Source organism: Filicampus tigris, chromosome 10 (assembly GCF_054856515.1).
Source record: "Filicampus tigris isolate MCC_2025a chromosome 10, RoL_Ftig_1.0, whole genome shotgun sequence".
NCBI lineage: Eukaryota > Metazoa > Chordata > Actinopteri > Syngnathiformes > Syngnathidae > Filicampus > Filicampus tigris.
In genome coordinates, this window is record NC_141226.1 from 572,257 (window position 1) to 594,514 (window position 22,258).

Here is a 22,258-nt window from a genome sequence, read left to right on the forward strand (position 1 = left end):
GGAGCCTATCCCAGCTGTCTTCGGGCAGTAAGCGGGGGGCCTGAATTGGTTGCCAGCCAATCGCATATAGTGGTATAGTGTGTGTGTGTGTATATATATATATATATATATATATATATATATATATATACACACACACACACACTATACCACACTTTTACATACTCCAGCTGTCTTTTACATACTCCAGCTATCTTTACACATATTTTTGTATTCTATTTTCTTAACCAATAAAATACTTTAAAATTTTAAGATAAATAAAAAATAAAACCACAATGAAAATTTTAAATATTTTGGCACAAAAACACTTGAATATTGACTACAGAAGAAATAGGATTTCTCATCGTATCACATCGAGTTTTACAATTGGCCGACAGTACATGAGAATAGGCATTCTGTGTTATATAACTGTGTGGGTATCCCTTCACATTTTCTGTTAGGCCTAACCTGCAGACTATTAAGAAAAAAAGACAGGTGATGCCTGTTGACTGTTTAGCCATTCTTTTTTGAAAAATAATTTTCAACTTATGCTGTTTATAACATCACCCTATGTTTGGTGTGCAGACTTGCCCTGTACGGAGGCTTGTACTAGGCAACGTATCTTTCATAGGAAAATCCCTCATGAATGCTCTATTCAGTTGTAAAGTGGTAGGGAGCTAGCTGGGGGCGGTTTGTCTGAGTACTGCTAATCTGGCAGGTAATGGTTGCATTTCCAAAAGAAAGGTGGCTAATTGTAGGCTGTTGAGTTAGTTCAAAATCTCACAGCCTTTTGGCTGTGCTCTAGACTTTAGAGGGGGGGGGTAAGAAAACCTCAGTCTTTCTAGTGTCTCTTAAGGTCCTGATACACCAAACCGACGTCGGAGGTTGTGAAGCGTCGTGGTGTCTTTAAGCGCCGTCTGATTGGTGTAGTGACCACTGTCGTAGTGTCGTAACCCGTCTGTAAGCATCTAGGGGGTGTTTACACATGTTGAATCGGCGTCGCCAGTCGTGACATTTGGTCACTCTGATTGGCTGTTAGCTAGCAAATCAGCGCTTGGAGCACCAACGGGATGTGACAAATGCGGATAAACAGTGAGCACACGCTCGCTGACTTAATCTTCTTACAAGAACAAGAGCGAGGGCTGAGTATTTCACAACATTGTGTCAAGAACGTGACGGTTTACTTCGTGTGGGAGTTCATCGTGAGCGAAGAATAAAGCCGAATGCATTGTTTACATTGTTATAATCCGCCCTCGGCCAACATCTTTCCGGTTGGATTTTTCTAACAATGAGAAATAGTGACTACCGCCGCCGATGGTATGGAAGGTTATTACATCTTATGCATGCGCAGAAGGTACTTTAATGGTCAGCATCACTGTCTGTCGTTGCGGTGTGTTTTGCCAGCGTGACGTACCAACAGCCGGCCGGACGCCGCAGGAGGTAAGCGACTGTCACTGTTGGTGAACGTCGTTTTGGTGTATCAGGGCCTTTAAGCAAATAGATTTGGAAGATGCGACGCTCGGGAGCGAGCACACTTGCCCCGCAGACCTTAAACAATGTGCGAGACAGAACGAACTCCAATTATCCAGAACGGGTTTGTCCCAGTTAATTAATGTCAGGATTGTGCGATTTCAACCATGGTAAACCTAGCATAACTGAGAGGGCATTATGAAAAATCTCCGTTCCTCTACATGTTTGCCGGCGAGCCTTAACACGAGTTAACCGGTATATGTGTAACCTCCGCCAGGAGACGCCCGTCAAGGTCGAACTTCTTTTAGTGGTTCGTATGAACAACCTAATGCGTCTACAACGCAAGGGTCCATGAAAGAGTCATCAGCACCAGACCCCAAGGCAGTAATCTTGACAATTCGAGTCTCCTGTCTAGGTGCTGGAAGGAGCAAAATCCATATTTTCGGTGCAGTACTCACATTGTCCGGAGGGATCCGAACCCATGGCGGCCACGCCCAACGGTCAGTGCCCTGCTGGCCACAGTATAAGCAGGCTCCAGATCAAAGGCGTCTTTCCACGGGATGCAGTTGACCCTCTCCGAGCTTTATAGGCTTCTCCATCACAGTTGCAGTTCTTGTGGTCGGTTGGGGTGCCCAGGTGTTATTGCCAGGATCCTCGTAGGGCCATCGTGGACTGCTGCCCCGAGGTGTCCTCGAAGTTCTCCCAAACCGTTCTAGGTCACGTTCTGTCTCCCCCGCAAGCAATTGTCCAACCGGATGGTAAGTGCTATGAGATCTTCGAGGTCTGTGGAATCGACGTGCACAGCTAGCTCGTCCTTAACAGCTGGCCTCAAACCGGGCCGAAAAATACTGCACAACGCACAGTCATCAAATACAATTTCAGCTGCGAGGATGCGAAAATTAATGGAGTAATCAGCTACTGATTACCTACCCTGTACGTAATCTAGCAGCTGCCCCCGGCCTCGCTTCCCTTCACCGGGTGACCAAAAACAAAATTCTGGGAAAGAGGATTGGAGTCCGGGCTTAGCTTTGCTCACGGCCATAGCCCACGTGGCAGCCTGGCCAGTCAACAGACTCGTAACAAACGCAACCTTGGATTTATCATGGTAAAACATGGACGGTTGCTGGTCGAAGCTTAGAGTGGATACACTGTGGATAAACTGAGAGTGGATAAACTGCCCGCAACTTCCAGGTTCCCCCCTTAGTGTGACGGTGGGGCAATACGGTCACCCGTAGGTATCCCGGTGGCAGTGGTGCCCCGCCAGGTTTTGGACAAATTTCGGAGGGAGACATCCCTCGGGTGTCTGCATCATCGATTCGAGAATTTAATCACTCGAACCGATGGGCCAGCATGGCGACCGCGTCATGGAGTTTGACTAACGTGGTCTCATGCTGTTTCACCAGCTGTCCTTGGCTGGCCAAAGCTTTTCGCACCTTGTCCGAGTCTATGGGATCCATGGTCGGAATATTCCAACCACTAGAGTGTTCACAAGAGTGAACCTGTGATAATTCATGGAGTCGGGATCCCAGAAGCATAGACACCGACAAAGTTCGAATCAAAAAGATAATTTATTATAGAAAACCAGAAATAACTATAAAGTTCAATAAAAGACGCTGGCCAAAAGCAATCAGGGAAACAAAACACAAAATGCTTGCAAAAGGAAACTACCGGTACCGTACTTATTCTACTACTCATTCAACTCAGCTTGTTAAGTGGACTGAATGCACTGGGTAAATACACTCTACTTATTCTATTACTCATTCAACTCAGCTTGTTAAGTATGTGAACCCTGGCATGCAAAACACATACAACAATACGCTATTTCATTTTTTAAACAATGAGCAGCAACAAAAGAAGGGATTGAGAATGTGAAGTGGTATTTTCTTGGTCACGGCAAGGATTCTTCACTGACACATGATTGAATGAATCTTTCTCATCATCAACATCCTGAAATAAAGCAACAGGACACCATCATGTCAGTGTGGTGCTTAAAAAAAATACAGTAATATCCATGGTGCAGGGGCAGAGAGAGAGAACAGGTGAGGTCGAGAAAGTGGAAGTCTGGTATAAAGAAGAGGGGAGGTTATAAACTAAGGGGAACTAGGGAGAAGAGGAAAAGAAAAATGCAAGTTACACAAAATACAGTCCAAACGGGAGAGCTCACATTAATTTATTTACACGTTAATTTCAAATGCAATCAAGTATCAGACAGTTTTCCAAGACATAAATATAGAGTTGAAAATCAACTATCCTTTGCTTGTCATGTCAGGTAAGCCAGAACTTTCCCTTTGCGGCGCCTATTTGTCTTAAAGGGTAACTTAAAGAGTAAGTCAACCGAAACATATGTTTTACAGGAATATGTTCTATGCAATCCCACGAGTTGAAACAAGGCATTCTGATAAATATTGCGTTTGTGGGATAAGAGTTAATCCACCCGTTTTTAGCCATCTCTGAGGGTGGCCATTTTGTCACTTCTGTAAACTGAAAATTAGGGCGCAGGTAACAACCAATCACGGCTGACCTTTTTTCTGAAACTGAGCCATGATTGGTCGTAACCTGAGCCCTGAGCAGTTCATTCATTCATTCATTCATTATCCATACCGCTTATTCTCACAAGGGTCGCGGGCGTGCTCGACCCTATCCCAGCTGTCTTTGGGCAGTAGGCGGGGGACACCCTGAATTGGTTGCCAGCCAATCGCAGGGCACAACAGAGACAAACATCCGCACTCACAATCACACCTAGGGGCAATTTAGACAGTCCAATCAACTTACCATGCATGTTTTTGGAATGTGGGAAGAAACCGGAGCACCCGGAGGAAACCCACAAAGGCACGGGGAGAACATGCAAACTCCACACAGGGAGGCCGGAGCCAGCATCGAACCCACGACCTCTGAACTGTGAGGCGGACGTGCTAACCAGTCGACCACCGTGCCACCCCCTGAGTAGTTGTGATGTAATTTTCAGTTGACAGAAGAGAAAAAATGTCCGCCCCCTGAGATGGCTAAAAACTCAGGTCCGCAGAGACTGTTGATATTTTTAAGAGGAAGCTCAAGACACACCTTTTTAGTATACTACACTATACCACTGTTTTGTCTTTTAGTTTTGTTGTTCTCTGCTGTTGTTAGCTTTTAGCTCCAGTGTTCCCTCCTGGGGGGCCCTTCCCGCGGGGGCTGCCATCTCAGAGACTCCTTCGGTCCGGGTGGCTGGCGGCCTCTACACTTTGTGTGGGGTCCGCCTGTCTAATTCGGGCCGGGGGTCTCTGTGGTGGTGGCACCCCTGTGGCCGTGGGGTGTCATTCCCCTCAGCGCGGATGAGGTCCCCTTGGGTACCCTTTCCTCATATGGTTTCTCTGTGCCTTGTCATGTCTTTTTAACACATTTTATCAGGTTGTGCACTTTGTGCGGGTGTGTGTGAGTGAGTGCTGATGTCATGTCATGTCATCTTCCAAACCGCTTATCCTATATAGGGTCGCGGGGAGTTGCTGGAGCCTATCCCAGCCGTCAATGGGCGAAGGCAGAATACACCCCGAACTGGTCGCCAGCCAGTCGCAGGGCACACATAGACACTGTCACTGAGCGGGAATCGATCCCACGCTGCCCGCACACAACTCAGGCGTGTGTACCACTACACTATCAGGGACTTGAGTGCTGATGTACTGGTGGATATCTGTCTTGGGTTTGTTGGGAGGGAGGGCGTGAACGGATCTTCTTTTTATGTTTTGATTTGGATGTTTTACAGCACTTTGAGTTGCATTTTTATGTATGAAAAGTACAATATAAATAAAATGTGATTGGTTGTTTGATTGATTGAAAAAGGGATGGATTTTTCTGCTTAACTCATATTCCACAAACGCAGTATTCATCAGAATGCCGTGTTTCAACTAGTGGGCCTGCGAACATATTCTTGAAAAAAATATGTTTGGGTTTATTTCCACTTTAAGTTAAAAAATGTCTTTACAATGACATGCTCTATACGCCTCCACTCATCCAAACACAGTATTGTGATTAATACTGCGTTTGTGGAATATCAATTAATACAATACAATACAATTTTATTTATATAGCGCATTTCATAACAGTAACAAAGCACTTTACAATATAATAAATAAAACAAAAACAATAAAAGGCTGTACTAATAAATATAGACATAAATAATATATAATATATAAATAAATAAAGACAATAAATTGACATAAAACACTATATACAATTGACACCGGAAAAGAGCCGAAAAATTCAGGTCTGATCAAAAGCCAGAGAAAAGAAATGTGTCTTCAACTGGGTTTTAAAAATGGACAGAGGGGCTTGCTTAACAACCAATGGGAGGTCATTCCAGAGGGAAGGACCAGACACAGAAAAGGATGGAACCCAGGGGCATGAAATACAATGGGAACAGCAATGGCTCCAGAATAGAACCCTGTGGAACACCATACAATAGAGGGGCAGAGCGGGACTCAGAGGAACCTAGGCTAACAGAAAAAGTCCTGCCAGCTAAATAGGATCCAAACCACTCCAGAGCGCATCCACTAATGCCCGCTAGGTGTTGCAAGCGAGTCAAAAGAATATTGTGGTCTACCGTATCGAAAGCTGCAGTCAAATCCAACAGAACGAGACATACGTGGTCCCCGGTGTCATTTGACAGGAAGCTGTCATTGAAAACACGTAGCAGGGCTGACTCTGTGCTATGCAGCTTCTTGAAGCCTGACTGGAAAACTTCCATGACATTGTGTTTATCCAAGTAAGATCTTAGCTGCGAGTGAACCACTTTTTCCAGAATTTTAGACATAAAAGGCAGCTTGGAAATGGGTCTAAAATTTGATAGCACAGCTTGATCAAGGCCATTTTTTCTCAGCAGGGGTTGCACGACAGCATGCTTAAAATGTTGGGGGACCACACCAGAAGACAGGCTGCTGGTGATGATGGCCAAAACCGATTTTCCAATTGTTGGGACAATCTCCTTAAAGAAGTGTGGAGGAATGGAGTCATAAGGGGAGCCCGATGGTTTCATATGGCAAACCATTTCCTCCAAAAATGTCAATGAAACCGGCTCAAAGGAATCGAACACTGCTGAACAAGGAACTTGGACAGAGGGGTCAAATGTGGCATTAAACAAGAGCCCTAGCTGTAGCAATCTTGCCAATGAAAAACTGCATGAATCTATCGCACATTTCAGGGGACGATTCCGTGCAAGTCGGTTGACGGGTCTTGAGTACAGAGTCAATTGTTTTGAACAGAGCACGTGGATTTTGGATATGCCTGAATCAGACTCGACAACTGGTCTCTCTTGGACTCTTTCACCTTTCTCTGGTAACGACGCCAGCAGTTCTTTGAGATTTGGTAAGAGACCTGCAGCCAGTCTTTTTTCCATCTGCGTTCAGCTCTGCGGCATTCCTGTTTAGCTGTGGGAGTGCTCTCATTAAACCATGGCTCCGGTCTAATTTTTTGCCGCATAATTTTTAATGGAGCCACGGAGTCCAAAATATTACGGCAAGATGAATTGAACCAAGTGCTGAGCTCCTGTGTGTTTGAAGAGGGAACACAGAGCTGATCAAAGGCATCAGGGAACTGACTAGGAGTGAGGTGGTTAAAAACCCAGGCCTTGCGCTCGCTAGCATTAGCTCTGACAGCACTCGAAAACATTACATCAAAGAGCACAGTCATATGATCAGAGAGCACGTTGTCCAAAACTTTCAAATTTGAGACCGATAGACCATAAGAAAGGACAAGGTCTAAAGTATGTCCTTGTTTGTGAGTGGAGCCAACCACGCACTGCACCAAATTGAAAAGTCAATCAGTCTTAGAAAGTCCTTTGCCAGTGGTTTTTCAGGACAGCACACGTGAATATTAAAGTCCCCCATGAACAGGATGCGATCATATCGCAACATGATTTCGGCGAGATTTAAAAGGTCATTCAGAAACTCCTTGTTGTATTTAGGAGGACGGTATATGACAGCGCAGAGCACAGGGACGTCACTGGCAACTTCAAAGAAAGTTCCCTCAAAGCTGCTGAACGATGTGGCGAATAAACACTGTTTACATTTAAATTTGCTTTTAAAAACAGTCGCTGTTCCTCCACCTCTGTCAGGGCCGCTGCGTCAGTGCCCTGAGGTGTGTGTGTGTATGTGCATGTGTGTTTGTGTGCATCCGGGAGCAGGTACACGGGGATTGGCAGAAGCTGTGATCCATTCCTCCCAATTAAGGCAGCGCCTACTTAAGCGGTTCTGGGATGCAGTTGAAGTATGTGGAAGGGGTTACAGTTTGAATTTTCCATTGGAAATGAATGGTGTCTTTAGAAATTAATGGTTTTTTGGGGGTGAAAAAAGTTTAATTTTGGGTAAACCGTAAATGTTAGGGATGAAAACCAAAAAAGAGCAGCCATGGCATGAATTTTTCGAATAGTTTAAACTTTGAACGGGCTGAATCGGATGAAGTATGTGGAAGTAGCGGCACGCCAAAGTTTTGGAGTGGCAAAAATGAAGTAATAGCGTAGAAACACTAGAGATTGCAATTTCTGGAGAAATTGCGTGTGAAAGCGAAGGAAGATGAAAACAAATTGTGGAATGCATTGGAATGAAGTTGAATAAAGTTGAATGAGACTAAATAAAGTTGAATAAAGTGGAATGAAGTTGAATAAAGTGGAATAAAATTGAATGATGCTGTATAAACTTGAATGAGACTGAATAAAGTTGAATAAAGAAGAATGAAGTTGAATGAACTCTATGAAAATTGTTGGATTGAGCAAGAACTGAACCAGCACTGCCCACTCACAGCTCAGCGTTTGTACCACTACACCATCAAGGACTTAACTGGCCACCTATAACTCTGAAATGTTGAATGTTCAAGTGGGACTGAATGGCGAATATATATTTTTTAAGGTTGAATAATTTGAATTTTTGGGAAGTATGAATTGCAGGTGTGTTGAAAAGCTGAACCAATGTGAGTTGAATGACCTCTATGAAAAGTTTTAGACTGAGCAGGAATCGAACCAGCACTGCCCACTCACCACTCGGCGTGTGCACCCACTACACCATCAGGGACTTAACTGGACAGCTATAAATCTGAAATTTTTTCAAGGTTGAACAATTAGATTAGAGGTGAATTGCGGGTGTGTTAAAAAGCTTAACCAATGTGAGTTGAATGAGCTGAATCTTGTGAATTTCAAATATGAATGGTTTAAATGTGAAGTGTTGAATGTGCCATTGGGAATGAATGGTGAATTTTTTAATAGTTTTATTAAGGTTGAATAATTGTAATTTTTGGGAAAGAAGAATTGTGGGTGATGTGAAATGTAAGTTGAATGAGCTGAATAAAGTTGAATGAAGTAGAATGAAGTTGAATGACCTCTATGAAATATTGTGGAATAGGCGGGGATCGAACCGGCGCTGCAAATGGGGAAGTGTTCAAAGTGTCATCTTCCAAAACGCTTATCCTACACAGGGTCACGGGGAGGTGCTGGAGCCTATCCCAACCGTCAACGGGCGAAGGCAGACTACACCCCGAAATGGTCACCAGCCAGTCACAGGGCACACAGACACCGCAACTGAGTGGGAAACGATCCCATGCTGCCCGCACACAACTCGGGCGTGTGTACCACTACACTATCAGTGACAGTGTTCAATGTGCGCATTGGAAATGAATGGGGTTTGGAGGGTGAAAAAGTTTAATTTTGGGGGAACCATAGATGTTAGGGGCAAAAAAATTACAGGTTTTGATGGCATGAATTTTTGGAATGATTTGAAATTTGAACGGGGTGAATCGGATGAAGTATGTGGAAGAGGTTACAGTTTGAATTTTCCATTGGAAATGAATGGGGTTTTTGGGGGTGAAAAAACTTGAATTTTGGGGGAACCATAAAAGTTAGGGGATAAAAACAAAGAAGAGCCTCAATGTCATGAATTTTTGGAATAGTTTAAAGTTTGAACGGGGTGAATCGGATGAAGTATGTGGAAGTTATGGCATGCCAAAATAGTGGGAGGAATAAGATTACTAATAATAATAAAGTACTAGAATAACATATGTGTGAAGGCCTTCGCATTCACACAATTACCAGCATAGCAAGAGTTATGTTTCTCCTGGTCTTACACTGCCCTCTTGTGGTAATTCTCGGTATTGCCCCCCATGCGTAACATCATTCCAGTGACACTAATGAGCTTGCAAAGTATTTAGTGAAGAGACAGTTACTAACATCGGAACTCAGCAAGTTTGACGATAGACCAGAAAACTATCTGTCTTGGAAATCATCATTTCTCAATGCAATTGGGACACTTGATCTTAACGTAACAGAACAAATTGATCTCCTGATAAAGCCACTTGGGCCCGGGTCTAGCAAATGTGCTCAACGTGTTAAAGCAATAAACATAAACAAACCGATGATGGCAGTAGAGCTTATTTGGGAGAGACTAGAACACGAGTGGGCAGCACGGTGGTCGACTGGTTAGCACGTCCGCCTCACAGTTCAGAGGTTGTGGGTTCAATCCGGCTCCGGCTTCCCTGTGTGGAGTTTGCATGTTCTCCCCGTGCCTGCGTGGGTTTTCTCCGGGTACTCCGGTTTCCTCCCACATTCCAAAAACATGCTTGGTAGGTTGACTGGACACTCTAAATTGCCCCTAGGTGTGATTGTGAGTGCGGTTGTTTGTCTCTGTGTGCCCTGCGATTGGCTGGCAACCAATTCAGGGTGTCCCCTGCCTACTGCCTGAAGACAGCTGGGATAGGCTCCAGCATGCCCCACGACCCTTGTGAGGATAAGCGGTATCGATAATGGATGGATGGATAGAACCCGAGTACGGGACTCCAGAAGCTATAGAAGTCACTCTCTTCATAAAACTGGACCAATTTCCCAAAAATAGGGCACAAAGACAGTCGTAAACTAAGAGAACTCAGCGACTGCTGTTGGAGATCAATTCTGCGAAAGAAGAAGCATATTTGCACAGTCTCACTTACCTCAACACTGCAAGAGGGGTTGCTCCGATTGTGAATAAGCTTCCGTTTTGGCGACAGGACTTGTACACCACCGTAGGAGCCCAGCCTGTCCCAGAGGAGGTACTAAGGACCATGCTGCTTTCAAAATAAAGCGTATCTTGTTTTGTATTGACGCAACGAAATACACTAATATTTTACTGGTCTCACAGAATCTTTCTGCTAACCAGCTAGTTAAACACCTCCACACAATATGTCACTGACGCCAGGATGGGTTTAGACCTTCTCTTTATATGGCAGGTGTGAAACTTTAACAGATACAGAATGAAAAATGAACGAAATGTACGAAGTCTACTATTCACAAACAAAACAAACACAGTCAATGTAAATAGTTAACTTCTTAATTTGTAATTTGCAAGCTCGACTATCTAACATCAATCTATTATTAATTACTGAAAGATACTCACAAGGAATGACGTTTTATGGACTTAAGTATCAGACACAACTCAACTTGTTTTGCGTATCGACGTAACTCATATGAGCAGGAAGCTCTTGTTCTCGCACCGATTGTTTTCACCCTCTCTTAAAGGGGCAGCGCACCATTCAAAACAAAGACTTAAAGGGAACTGAACCAAACAGTCTCTTAACTATAAACTACTGAAATAATAATAAGTCAAAACACTCCCCGTCTGGTATCTTAAGGATACCACACAACTTAAGTACCACCCAAACATAGCAGCACTATCTCTGAAATCGGTCTAAAATAGGTCTTAACAGTCCCTTGAGAAGCAACCTTAACTTCAGCCTTTCGTATGATCCCATCTTCACTGGGAACAGTCTTGATTATTACGCTACGCCCAATGGCCACTCATTTCTACTTGATTGTTTTTCTTTGAGAAGAATGACATGTCCTTCCTTAATGTTTGTTGTTTTGCTATGCCATTTCTGTCGAGACTGGAGGTGCTGCCCAAAAATTCCTAACGCCATCTGCTCCAAAGGTTGTCCGCAAGGAACTGACCGCATTTCTAATGGCTTTTCAACATTAGTGAGACTGGGGAAACTCACCCTGAGGTCTCCCCAGTGCGGCGGCCATCTTGGACAGGGACATTAACTAGACTGGGGATGCTCACCCCGAGTTCTCCCCGGTGGGGCGGCCATCTTGGACAGGGACATTAGCTAGACTGGGGATACTAAACCCGAGGTCTCCCCGGTGCGGCGGCCAACTTGGACAGGGACATTAACTAGACTGGGGATACTCACCCCGAGGTCTCCCCATTGCGGCGGCCATCTTGGACAAGGACATTAGTGAGACTGAGGATACTCACCCTGAGGTCTCCCCAGTGTGGCGGCCATCTTGGACAGGGACATTAACTAGACTGGGGATGCTCACCCCGAGTTCTCCCCGGTGGGGCGGCCATCTTGGACACGGACATTAGCTAGACTGGAGATACTCACCCCGAGGTCTCAATGGTGCGGCGGCCATCTTGGACTGGGACATCAGATAGACTGGGGATACTCACCCCGAGGTGTCCCCAGTGCGGTGGCCATCTTGGACAGGGACATTAGCTAGACTGGGGAAACTCACCCTGAGGTTGCCACAATGCGGCAGCCATCTTGAATAGGGACATTAGCTAGACTGGGGATACTCACCCCGTGGTCGGCACAGTGCAGCGGCCATCTTGGACAGGGACATTAGCTAGACTGGGGAAACCCACCCCGAGGTCTCCCAAGTGCGGCGGCCATCTTGGACAGGCGGACATCTTGGGCAGGGACATTAGCTAGACTGGGGATATTCACCCCATGGTCTTCCCAGTGCGACGGCCATCTTGGACAGGGACATTAGATGGACTGGGGATTCTCACCCCGAGGTTTCCCCAGAGCGGCGGCCATCTTGGACAGGGACATTAGCTAGACTGGGGATACTCACCCCGAGGTCTCTTCAGTGCGGCGGCCATCTTCGTCAAGGACATTAGTTAGACTGAGGATACAAGCCCCGAGGTCTCCCTGGTGCGGCGGCCATCTTGGACAGGGAAATTAGCTAGACTGGGGATAGTCACCCCGAGGTCTCCCCGGTGCGGTGGCCATCTTGGACAGGAACATTAGCTACACTGGGGAAAGTCACCCTCGAGGTCTCCCCAGTGTGGCGGCCATCTTGGGCAGGGACATTAGCTAGACTGGGGATACTCACCCCGAGGTCTTCCTAGTGCGGTGGCCATCGTGGACAGGGACGGTAGCTAGATGGGAATTCTCAAACCGATGGTTCCGCAGTGCGGTGCCATCTTGGACAGGGACATAAGCAAAACTGGGGATACTCACCCCGAGGATTCCCCAGTGCGGCGGCCATCTTGGGCAGGGACATTAGCTAGACTGGGGAGACTCACCGAGAGGGTTCCCCAGTACGACGGCTATCTTGGGCAGGGACATTAGCTAGACTGGGGAGACTCACCACGAGGTCTCCCCAGTGCGGCGGCCATCTTGGGCAGGGATATTAGCTGTAGAATGGAAATAATCAGGGCGGCACGGTGCTCGACTGGTTAGCACGTCCGCCTCACAGTTCAGAGGTCGTGGGTTCGATCCCGGCTCAGGCCTCCCTGTGTGTAGTTTGCATGTTCTACCCGGGCCTGCGTGGGTTTTCTCCGGGTGCTCCGGTTTCCTTCCACATTCCAAAAACATGCATGGTAAGTTGATTGGACTCTCTAAATTGCCCCTAGGTGTGATTGTGAGTCAATCAATCAATCACATTTTATCTATATAACACTTTTCATGTATAAAAATGCAACTCAAAGGGCTTTAAAACATTCAAAGCAAAACATTAAAAAAAAAATATTTATATATATATATATATATATAATAAAAAATAAATAGATAATTAGAAAAAGAAAAAAAAAAAGAAAAAATCCATTAGTACATCAGCAATCATTCACACACACCCACACAAAGTGCACAAACTGATAAAATGTGTTAAAAAGACATGACAAGGCACAGAGAAACCATATGAGGAAAGGGTACCCAAGAGGAGCTCTCCGCGCCAAGGGGAATGACAGCCCACGGCCACACGGACGCCACCACCATAGAGGCCCGGATTAGACAGGCGGACCCCACACAAAGTGTAGAGGCCGCCGGCCACCCAGACCCAAGGAGTCCCTGCAACGACAGCCCCCGCGGGAAGGGCAGCCACCCCTCCCTCAAAGCGGAGGCCCCCCCCATGAGGAAACACTGGAGCTAAAAGCTGACAACGGCAGAGAGCAACAAAACTAAAAGACAGAACAGTAGTATAGTCTAAGAACTAGAATCAGTAAGATAAGATAAAAAAATAATCTTCAATCAAAAAAAGATAAATTATTTAAAAGTTGTTGAAAGCCAAACTAAAAAGGTGTGTCTTGAGCTTTTTCTTAAAAATATCAACAGTCTCTGCAGACCTGACGTCCTCTGGAAGGCTATTCCAAAGGTGAGGACCAAAATGGCTGAATGCAGCCTTGCCATGCATTTTGGTCCTCACCCTTGGAATAAATAAAAGGCCGGCGCCAGAGGACCTTAGGATCCGCGAGGGTTGGTATGATACAAGCAAATCAGATAAATAAGATGGCCCAAGACCATTAACACATTTATAAACTAATAAAAGTACCTTAAAATCGATCCTGAAACACACAGGGAGCCAATGCAGCAATTTCAAAACTGGCGTAATGTGCTCCCGCCCTCTGGTTCTCGTCAGCACCCGAGCGGCTGAATTCTGCAGTAGTTGCAGTGGTGAAATGCTCTTTTTCAGGAGGCCAGAGAGCAGGGCATTACAGTTATCTAAACGACAGGAAATAAAAGCATGCATCAGCACTTCCGTGTTAGCCTGAGAGAGAAACGGGTGGACTCTGGCGATATTCTTAAGGTGATAAAAACCAATCTTGGTTACATTTTTAATATGAGGAATAAAACTGAGCTCAGAGTCAAAAATGACGCCAAGGTTCTTCACACAATGTGAGGGATTAAAACGTGTAATTTTGGTAAAAGCTTCTCTCTCTGATCTTCGGGACCGATAACTAAAACCTCAGTTTTGTCCTGATTGAGCTGTAGGAAATTATCTGCCATCCATGACTTGATATCTAAAATGCAATTTAAAAGGGTATCAATGGGTCCTGTGTCATCAGGAGACACGGCAATATACAGCTGCGTGTCATCAGCATAGCTGTGAAAGCTGATGCCGTGTCCCCTGATGACATCCCCAAGGGGAAGCATATAAAGATTAAAAAGTAGGGGGCCTAAAATCGAACTTTGGGAAACCCGATATTTAATTTCATGGGTTTTGGAGGAACAAGTATCCATACTTACAAAGAAATATCGGTCTGTGAGATAGGAATAAAACCAGTTAAAAACAGTACCGGAGATGCCCACTAGATTTTTCAGTCTATCTAATAAAATTTGGTGATCTACTGTATCAAAAGCAGCGCTTAGATCCAGTAGCACCAAGACTGTGAGTTTTCTCACGTCTGCAGTGCACCCAATATCATTTAAAATCCTTAAAAGAGCAGTCTCCGTACTGTGGTTCATCCTAAAACCAGATTGATATTTCTCCAAAATATTATTTGTATTTAAAAAATGATTCAACTGAATGAAAACCAGTTTTTCTAAAATCTTACTGAAAAACGGTAAGTTGGATACAGGTCTGTAATTATTAAAAACGCTCGGGTCAGAATTGCTCTTCTTCAGAAGGGGCTTCACCACAGCTGTCTTAAAGGCAGCGGGGAAGACGCCCGTCTGAAGAGAGCAATTGACTATATTTAAAATTTGTTCCTCAAAAAATCCATAAAATGTCTTAAAAAGAAATGTGGGAATTGGATCCAAAAGGCAGGTTGTTGGGTTAACTGGGAGAAAACTCGACCAAGTGTCCTTGCATCAACCAGGGCAAAACTTTCCAGTGTTTCCTCATGTAAATATGATTGTCCAGGTTTATTAAAACTTGTGTTTTGACGGGCTAAAAGACTGGATCTTATGTCATCGATTTTACTTCTGAAGTGGTCTGCAAAGTCCTCACAGAGAGCGTCTGTTGGTCTCTGTGGGGACTTATTAAAATCAGAACTAGTTAAAAGTTCAAAGGTGGAGAAGAGAACTCTGGCGTTGTTTTTATTGACTGTAATGAGGTTTGAGAAATAGGCAGATCTTGCCAATTTGACTGTTTTATTGTAGGATTTCAGTTGTTTGCATAAAATTTCATAGTGTACTGTAAGTTTACTTTTTCTCCACCTCCTCTCTGCACTCCTGCATTTTCTCTTTGATATTTTGATAGCATTGTTTCTCCACGGGGTTACAGTCTTTGTTTTTGTTGTTTTAATTAAAAGTGGAGCTACTGAATCTAATGATGATTTAAGATGTAGGTTAAAATTGTCAACAATAAGATCACAGGGGGGGCGGCACGGTGGCCGACTGGTTAGCACGTCCGCCTCACAGTTCAGAGGTCGTGGGTTCGATCCCGGCTCCGGCCTCCCTGTGTGGAGTTTGCATGTTCTCCCCGTGCCTGCGTGGGTTTTCTCCGGGCACTCCGGTTTCCTCCCACATTCCAAAAACATGCATGGTAAGTTGATTGGATACTCTAAATTGCCCCTAGGTGTGATTGTGAGTGCGGATGTTTGTCTCTGTGTGCCCTGCGATTGGCTGGCAACCAGTTCAGGGTGTCCCCCGCCTACTGCCCAAAGACAGCTGGGATAGGCTCCAGCACGCCCCGCGACCCTTGTGAGGAGAAGCGGTACAGATAATGGATGGATGGAAGATCACAGGGTGCAGGTAAAATGTCAGCAGGAGTGCTTTTTAAGATCTCGATAAAATTTGCAGCCACCTCAGAAGATAGGTAGCGTTTCTTCACTGATCTAACCGGTACTGCTAGATGGTTAAAACTGGCTGTTAAAATAGACACAGTAGTGGTCTGACACTGCCAAGTCAACAACAGAGGACACACCAGCAGACAAGCCATAGGTTATATCCAAATCAGGTGTGTCCTCTGTTGTGAGTTGGCTGCAAGACGTGCTGTTTAAAATCCAAGCAGTTTAAAAGGTTTAAAAAATCTCTGGACAGTGGGTCCGAGATGTTGTCCATGTGTATATTAAAATCGCCAGTTATTAATATCCTGTTATAACTGGAATATAAAATGGATAAGAATTCTGAAAATTCTGTAATAAAAGAAGTGGAATGATGGGGAGGTCTATAAATGGTAATGCAGAGAATAGGGGGACTGCTAAAAACAAAGGCATGGTGTTCAAACGATAAATAGCTGCTAAAAATGATCTCCTTTGATAAAAGAGTATTAATAAAAATTGATGCAGTCCCGCCTCCTCTTTTGCCATCCCTTGTAGAAAATAAAAAGTTAAAATTCGGTGGGCAAGCCTCGTTGAGAGCAACTGGAGCATCTGTACCAAGCCATGTCTCAGACAAAAGTATACCATGTAAATTATTGTCTAAAATCAGGTCGTTTATGATAAAAGTTTTGTTTAAAAGGGAGCACACGTTCAGCACGGCCAGATTAATTATTGTGCTGGACGTGCGCTCATGGTGGTACGAATGAGCAGTATTAACATATACTAGATTACCACTGTTAAAACCACGTTGTTTGTGTGTGCAAGGGAAGCGTCTGCCGGTGATGGTTTCAATGGGAAAGTTGTCCGATAGTGGTAATGATAATGAGGGCCTGCAGGGGGAGCTAGTGAGGGTGGTGGTACTGTGAGCAGCTGGTATTGGCCTGTAGGTGATGGTAGTGACATTGTCATTGCAGCGTTTATGAGTAGAAGAAGAAATATGATTGGTAAACAAGAGTCAGCTATGAGTGGAATTGGTTACGACATGGTGGATGTTAGCGGCTAAAATCTTGCTACCAAGAGAGTTCGGATGAACACCATCTGGCTGGTAAAAAGACGGGCGATTCCAGAATAGGTTAAAATTGTCAATAAAAGCAAAATCAAGGTGGCCAAAAGTGCGTAGGAGCCACGTGTTCAAGCTTAAAAGGCGGCTAAAGCGCTCGACTCCGTGAGACAATGCCGGCAAAATGCCACTCACCCAGACCAACAGACCGCAGGTTCTTAACAAGGCAAAGAGGGTGTGAAAGTCTCTCTTCGTCTGCTCAGACTGTCGGCGTATTGTCTCGTTTGTCCCTACGTGAACGATGTGCTTGGTTATGGATGATGGCAGAGAGTCAAGAACACCCGGCAGGATGTTAACTATGTCCATGACTTTTGCTCCGGGAAAACAGCGGGTGACGGAGCTGGGATAGTTAGTACGTCTAATGGTGCTGTCGCCAATTATAACGGTGGTCAGTGGGTGACGTGAGGAGGGAACGCCAAGGGACTCATTGCCGGTGGGAGATTCATGACCCCACTGTCCAGGATGGCTCCGCCGAGGCCGAGTGATGACAGTGAATGACACTGGTGAGTGTCGCCGATGATGCCGGTGATGTCGGCCACTCGTGTACCGGGACACCGCGTCCCGGAGCAGCTCGACGCGAGAGTGGACTGCTGGGCCAACGGCGGACCCGTCCAACATGGGGTTCGCAGCCAAGGTCGTCGTCGTGGGTGGCGGGGAATCCGAGGGAGCCCCTGGTAGCACAGCCCCAGCGTCGGACGCAGCAGTCGGTGTCTCCGACTGCCGTAGTGCAGTGATGGGAACAGGAGACGCACTCGCCAGGGCAGTGAACCTATTCCCCAGGACCAGTTGGAGACGGTGGGGTGGCTCCCCGGCCCTCCGGCTGCGGGACGCCACCTCGACCCAGTTTTCACTCTGCAGCGGTGTCGAGCAGGATGGCCCCTGGCAGGCAATCGGATCCCACCTCACCGAGGCCAGCTGACTCAGCCGTCATTGTCGCCGGCAGGATCTCACGAGCGTGCCTCCTCATGATCACCGCGGAGAATTCGGGGAAACGGGTCGCGAAGCAAGAGATGACCGATTCCTTCTCATGGAGCTCCTCTGAGAGACGACGAATATCCCTTCTTAGGTCGGAGATTGTTTTATTTGCCTTCTCCAGCAGGCTATTGTGTTCGTCGCTGTCGTCTGAAGGCATTTTAATACACTAGCACGAAGCTAGCCCCAAGCTAGCCCCAAGATAGCCTGTTTCCGTCGTAAGCTAGCTGTATGCTAGTCCGTGAGATCAAGCGATTAACTGATTCACAAAAATTTTAAAAATTAAAAATAAGATAAAAATAGTCTCCAAAAAAGTAAAAACGCCATGCGCAGGTGAGGTAGACTCGAAGGAAAAAGTACAAAAGTGCAATCGTTACCATCCACACGTCCAAGCTCTGACGTGACCACATAAACACAGGATTGCTCTCAAAACAAGGCACTCACTGATAACTTCTTCTTTTCCTTTCGGCTTTTCCCTTCAGGGGTCGCCACAGCGAATCAATTGCCTCCATCTAACACTGTCCTCTGCATCCTCTTCTGTCACACCAACTACCTTCATGTCCTCCCTCATTACATCCATAAACCTACTCCTTGGTGGATGACACCGGTGAGTGTCGCCGATGATGCTGGTGATGTCGACCACTCGTGTACCGGGACACCGCGTCCCGGAGCAGCCCGACGCGTGAGCCCCTGGGAGCACAGCCCCAGCGTCGGACGCAGCAGTCGGTGTCTCCGACTGCTGTAGTGCAGTGATGGGAACAGGAGACTCACTCGCCAGGGCAGCGAACCGATTCCCCAGGACCAGTTGGGGGCGGTGGGGTGGCTCCCCGGCCCTCCGGCCGCGGGACACCACCTCGACCCAGGTGTCACTCTGCAGCGGTGTCGAGCAGGATGGCCCCGGGCAGGCAATCGGATCCCACCTCGCCGTGTCCGAGAGGCCAGCCGCCTCAGCCGTCATTGTCGCGGACAGGATTTCACGAGCGTGCCTCCTCATGACCACCGCGGAGAGTTCGGGAAAAAGGGTCGCGAAGCAAGAGATGACCGATTCCTTCTCATGGAGCTCCTTTGAGAGACGACGAGAATCCCTTCTTAGGTAAGAGATTGTTTTATTTGCTTTCTCCAGCAGGCCATAGTGTTCGTCGCTGTCGTCTGAAGGCATTTTAATACACTAGCACCAAGCTAGCCCCAAGCTAGCGGATGTTTGTCTCTGTGTGCCCTGCGATTGGCTGGAAACCAATTCAGGGTGTCCCCTGCCTACTGCCTGAAGACAGCTGGGATAGGCTTCAGCACGCCCCGCGACCCTTGTGAGGATAAGCGGTATCAATAATGGATGGATGGATGGATGGAAATAATCACCGTGAGGTCTCCTCACTGCGGCGGCCATCTTGGGCAGGGACATTAGCTAGACTGGGGATACTAACCCTGGGGTCACCCCGGTGCGGTGGCCATTTTGGGCAGGGACATTAGCTATACCGGGGATACTCACCCCGAGGTCTCCCCGGTGCGGCGGCCATCTTGGACAGGGACATTAGCTAGACTGGGGATACACACCCCGAGGTCTCCCCGGTGCGGTGGCCACCTTGGACAGGGACATTAGCTAGACTGGGGATAATCGTCCTGAGGTCTCCCCGGTGCGGCGGCCCACTTGGAAAAGGACATTAGTGAAACTGAGGATGCTCATGCCGAGGTCTCCCCGGTGCGGCGGCCATCTTGGACAGGGACATTAACTAGACTGGGGATGCTCACCCTGAGGTCTCCCCCGGTGGGACGGCCATCTTGGACAGGGACATTAGCTAGACTGGGGATACTCAGCCCGAGGTCACCACAGTGCGGCGGCCATCATAGCTAGACTGAGGAAACTCACCACGATGTCTCCCCAGTGCGGCAGCCATCTTAGTCATGGACATTAGCTAGACTGGGGATACTCACCCCGAGGTCTCCCCGGTGCGGCGGCCAACTTGGTCAGGGACATTAGGTAGACTGGGGATACTCACCCCGAGGACTCCCCAGTGCGGCAGCCATTTTGGGAAGGGACATTAGCTAGACTGGGGATACTCACCCCGAGGTATCCCCGGTGCGGCGGCCATCTTGGAAAGGGACATAGCTAGACTGGGGATACTCACCCCGAGGTCTCCCCGGTGCGGCGGCCATCTTGGACAGGGACATTAACTAGACTGGGGATACTCACCCCGAGGTCTCCCCATTGCGGCGGCCATCTTGGACAAGGACATTAGTGAGACTGGGGATACTCACCCTGAGGTCTCCCCAGTGCGGCGGCCATCTTAAACAGGGACATTAACTAGACTGGGGACGCTCACCCCGAGTTCTCCCCGGTGGGGCGGCAATTTTGGACAGGGACATTAGCTAGACTGAGGATACTCACCCCGAGGTCTCTCCAGTGTGGCGGCCATCTTCGTCAGGGACATTAGCTAGACTGAGGATACAAGCCCCGAGGTCTCCCTGGTGCGGCGGCCATCTTGGACAAGGACATTAGTGAGACTGGGGATACTCACGCCGAGGTCTCCCCGGTGCAGCGGCCATCTTCGTCAGGGACATTAGCTAGACTGAGGATACAAGCCCCGAGGTCTCCCTGGTGCGGCGGCCATCTTGGACAAGGACATTAGTGAGACTGGGGATACTCACGCCGAAGTCTCCCCGGTGCAGCGGCCATCTTGGTCAGGGTCAGTAGCTAGACTGTTTAAGACTCACCGAGAGGGTTCCCCAGTACGACGGCCATCTTGGGCAGGGACATTAGCTAGACTGGGGAGACTCACCACGAGGGCTCCCCAGTGCGGCGGCCATCTTGGGCAGGGATATTAGCTGCAGAATGGAAATAATCAGGGCGGCACGGTGCTCGACTGGTTAGCACGTCCGCCTCACAGTTTAGAGGTCATGGGTTCGATCCCGGCTCAGGCCTACCTGTGTGTAGTTTGCATGTCTACCCGGGCCTGTGTGGGTTTTCTCCGGGTGCTCCGGTTTCCTCCCACATTCCAAAAACATGCATGTTAAGTTGATTGGACTCTCTCAATTGCCCCTACGTGTGATTGTGAGTGCGGATGTTTGTCTCTTGGCAACCAATTCAGGGTGCCCCCTGTCTACTGCCTGAAGACAGCTGGGATAGGCTCCAGCACGCCCCACAACCCTTGTGAGGATAAGCGGTATCAATAATGGATGGATGGATGGATGGATGGAAATAATCACCGTGAGGTCTCCTCACTGGGGCGGCCAACTTGGGCAGGGACATTAGCTAGACTGGGGATACTAACCCTGGGGTCTCCCCAGTGCGGTGGCCATCTTGGGCAGGGACATTAGCTAGACTGGTGATACTCACCCCGAGGTCTCCCCGGTGCGGTGGCCATCTTGGACAGTGAAATAGCTAGACTGGGGATACTCACCCCGAGGTGTCCCCGGTGCGGCAGTCATCTTGGATAGGGACATTAGCTAGACTGGGGATACTAAACCCGAGGTCTCCCCGGTGCGGCGGCCATCTTGGACAGGGACATTAACTAGACTGGGGATACTCACCCCGAGGTCTCCCCAGTGCAGCGGCCATTTTGGGAAGGGACATTAACTAGACTGGGGATACTCACCCCGAGGTCTCCCCATTGCGGCGGCCATCTTGGACAAGGACATTAGTGAGACTGGGGATACTCACCCTGAGGTCTCCCCAGTTCGGCGGCCATCTTAAACAGGGACATTAACTTGACTGGGGACGCTCACCCCGAGTTCTCCCCGTGGGGCGGCAATTTTGGACAGGGACATTAGCTAGACTGAGGATACTCACCCCGAGGTCTCTCCAGTGTGGCGGCCATCTTCGTCAGGGACATTAGCTAGACTGAGGATACAAGCCCCGAGGTCTCCCTGGTGCGGCGGCCATCTTGGACAAGGACATTAGTGAGACTGGGGATACTCACGCCGAGGTCTCCCCGGTGCAGCGGCCATCTTCGTCAGGGACATTAGCTAGACTGAGGATACAAGCCCCGAGGTCTCCCTGCTGCGGCGGCCATCTTGGACAAGGACATTA